The 3,889-nt window shown below is 40.7% G+C and overlaps 1 long non-coding RNA gene across 1 annotated transcript; it reads left to right on the top strand.

Moving 5' to 3' along the window:
* Positions 1-543: 543 nt before the first annotated feature.
* Positions 544-3,015, top strand: LOC144715634 (uncharacterized). Its single transcript, XR_013584673.1, has 3 exons — positions 544-1,320; positions 1,392-2,795; positions 2,877-3,015. It is a non-coding gene; the product is annotated as an uncharacterized LOC144715634 (long non-coding RNA).
* Positions 3,016-3,889: the final 874 nt, after the last annotated feature.

Below are 3,889 nucleotides of genomic sequence, written 5' to 3' on the forward strand. Positions count from 1 at the left end.
CTCTACTCTTCAATTCTCTTTAAGTGCATCTTCTTCCCCTCCTCTACTCTTCTGCCCTCTCCTCCATGCCTCTCTCCTTTCTCAAATCTCTTCCCTTCTTCTCCTTCTTTCTTCTCATGGTTTCTTTAATTTTCAATTCTAAGTTTTTTAAAGAAATTTTCCCTGATGGCTGCTGCTGCTGTTTTTCTTTTTTAATTCTACCTTCGTCTCCTCTGTCTTTTTTCTAATGCTCTTCTTCTTTCCTTATCCCCTCTGCTCTTCTATTCTCTTCTCATCATTGCATAACTTTTCTTCTTGTAAGTTTTTCCAGAAAGTTGCTTTCCTGCTGCTACTTTTTAAAAGAGTGTTCAATTTCTTTATAGTGTTCAGTTTCTTTATTTCGTTATCTTCATTGTACCTCATATTTTTTGCGTACATAGTTGCAAATTGCTATACCTTCTTTAAAGTTTTATGCATACCTCATGAACATACGTTGATGTATGACACAATCTAGAAAAGATATGCTTCTCAGAACCATGAACCCACCTAGAGGTAGTGCCCCGCCCCAAGACTGCTCTGAGGAGGACCCAATTGTCTTAAAGGTACAAACGCGCGAACATCTCGTGTCGTACAGAGTCATCCTCATTTGAACCATTCAGTCATCATTGACTACTTTGAACACATTGGTGATGGGTAGTATGCATACTTACTGTGCCGTGAGAATAACCCGCACAGTAAGAGAAAAATGATCAAGTGGTAGGCCGACAAGAGCACCGATGTATTTTGGAGACATTTCCAGGCTTATCATCTTGCTTGTCATACAGAGCTAAAGGGTTTGGTAGTGGACGACCATGATCAGCCGCATATAACGTAGGCAATGCACACCAAACAACAGGGAGAGCCAAGCCGACGAGGATCGATAAGAGGGCATACGCCTGATGAGATGAAGAATGTCATCGCACGATTTATATGTTTGACTGATTCACCATAGAGTATTTTTAGAATGTGGCATTCAAGGAGCTGTGGCACTACACAACACAGTTGAACTTGGATCCCCCCATTGCGAAGGTCATGAAGTAGTGGACAATCCAAATGCATGGACGCATGAAGGAAGAGGTGAAGAAATTGTGGGAGAACGTTGGCAAAGTGTCCCTCACTGTAGACACATGAACTGTGGATAACGGTACTAGACTTCTAGGTGTCACCGTTCATTGGGTGGACGAGAAATGGGTGTACCGAGAGCGGGTACTTGCCATCCGACAAATCGTCGACAAGCATGATGGGGACACCATGTCATCCATCATTCTCCAGGTCTTGGAAGAATGTTGTCTGCGCCCAAAGGTCATTATTCAACATCAAACTTATCTTTGTAATTAAACATGTGATGTTATACGTGACTTGTGTTTATGCAGGTTTACTCTATGACTATTGACAACGCCTCTACAAATAAAAGGATGTTGTTAGTGATTGCGAAGAAGATAAAGAGCGTCAACCTGACATTTAGGGTCAGAAGGCACGTCCCATGCGTTGCACACATTCTGAACATTGTCGTACAAGCAGCAATAAAAAGCTTCGGCATTCCTTTGGCCCATGTAGTAGAGCCCGATGAAGGTGATAGGAGTAGGACAACAGACAAGTACGACAGCGACGAGGACAACAATCATGGAGATATATTCTCTTCATCTGACGACAATGACGGAGCATATGGCTGTTATATTTGGGTGATGCAATTGCGAATGTGCGGACACTAGTGTGTAGTATTCGGAGCTCTACATAACGGAGAGAGGAGTATGCGAAGGCATGTGAAGAGGACCCCAAAGTTGAGGATTCTAACATGGTCATGTTGGACTGTCCAACCCGCTGGAACAACAGTTATGCTATATTATCCATCGTCGTCAAGAAATGTGATGTCATTGATGAAGTGTCGAAGAATTTTGGCCGGAAGGGGAAGTCGGCGAAGATGTCGAAGGACGAGTGGGAGTTGGTGAAAGAATTCTGTTGCATCGTTGGGCGGCTCGTTGTGTCCACTTGTAAGATAGTGACGGCGGCCATAAGTGATGTATTATTTCTCATAGACGGCTTCAGTCGCCACATGGAGGAGGTGGTCTAGAAAATCGAAGAGGTCACTTTCTTCACCTGCGTCTGGCAGTGGCATTAAGGAGATCGTTCTAACATGGCACAAGCGTGTAAGGAAATGCAACGCAAGCTAGCACAATATGAAGAAATCGTGTAGGCGAATGATGTAATCACCAGTGCAACATTGATGGACCCATTTGTTAAAGGATCAATGCTCCATCAACGCATCAAAGAAGCAACCATTGCATATGTATGATCTTTCTTGCCATGTGACTCGTCGAGGCATGCAGCGAGGGGGCACATTGAAACCGAGCACTCAAAAGGTAGAGAGTTAGACTGTTGGCTACAGAGCACTATGCGAAAAGTCCAACCGACACCTATGTCAATGAGGTTGGCATTGGACGAGTTCAACCAATACCTAACAGAGGTCGTGCCTAATGAAGGAGTGTTCACCCCATTATCTTGGTGGGCCAGCAAAGGGGCGAAACACTTCCCCTTACTTGCCTCCATTACAACGGAGTTGTTGTCCATATGTGCAACAAGCACTCTTGCTGAGCGCATGTTCTCGGCGGGCAGCGCTATTGTCACATACAAGAGAGCACGTTTGTCACTGATAAGCATCAAAACACACATCACTGTGAAGTGTTGGCTGCGTACGGACAACAAGCGATGGTACACTGATGTGGGGCTGGATTCGGATGGTGAGGATGGCCAGGATGGGGTAGTCGTATCTGCTCGAGGTATACATCACCTACATTGACAACCTTATATGCAAATTTTACATAATCATCGTATTTTATTTGTTCGCTTTTGCTATGCAGGTGATGATCAAGTAAGCACAAACCGTTGATGAAGCCGTAGGGAAATTCTAAGACGAAGGGTGTATTTTGACGCTCAAATATTACAGAAGTGGTCAATGCTGTTGCACAATTCTTCTGTTAAAAATTTTCAAAATTTTCCTATAAAATTCTAGAATTTCCAACATTAAAAATTTACACTTACCCAATGTAGAAACTTCAAAATTAGTAATATAAACATTTAAAATTTGCACTTAATTCACTAATATAAATATTAGGTATTTAAGCCATACTAAATTTGCACTTAATTCAATAATACAATACCTGGCTTTATTGTGTGTCTGTAAGTCTTTAAATCATGTTTTAGATCAACATAGTGTGGGCATTAGTTGTAGAATTTGCAAGATTTCCCTAACAATTTCTAGAATTTTCCAACATAGTAAATATTAAATTGTATAATTTTCAGCAAAGTGTGGGTATTAATTGTAGAATTTTCAACATTTCCCAAAAAGCTTCTTCATTTTATCAGGTATTTAGTGGTGGATAGGTAGACATCTTCCACATACATGCTATAACTTTAATAAAAATAAGCTTCTAGTTTCTTTCTAATTTTGAGAAAAATATTTGAAATATTCCTTAGTCCCCATAAAAAAATTTAGGTTACACGTTGCACGATTATGAATCCAAATAAATTATTTATAGGAGCTTAATGAATAAATTTTGATTTTGATATAGTTCTCCTTGTCAAATTTGGACCATATAAAGTCAGAGGTGCATTTCTCTAATAATGTCACATGTAGCATTCGTTTGCTCGCACAACATAATACAAGGGTTTATATGAAAAATGGCTGGACCGACTTTAAACCTTAAAAAAATTTAGAAATCTACCATATGGGATTGCGATAGATTTGGAAAAAATATCCGGATATCGATGATTGATATCCGGATATCGGTAATCGATATCTGATATCCGAGATTTGTCTTGTCCATGGATCATTGGTATCTGTCACCGATATCCGTCTACACCTCAAAGACGG

Source organism: Wolffia australiana, chromosome 2, assembly GCF_029677425.1.
Source record: "Wolffia australiana isolate 7733 chromosome 2, ASM2967742v1".
Lineage (NCBI taxonomy): Eukaryota > Viridiplantae > Streptophyta > Magnoliopsida > Alismatales > Araceae > Wolffia > Wolffia australiana.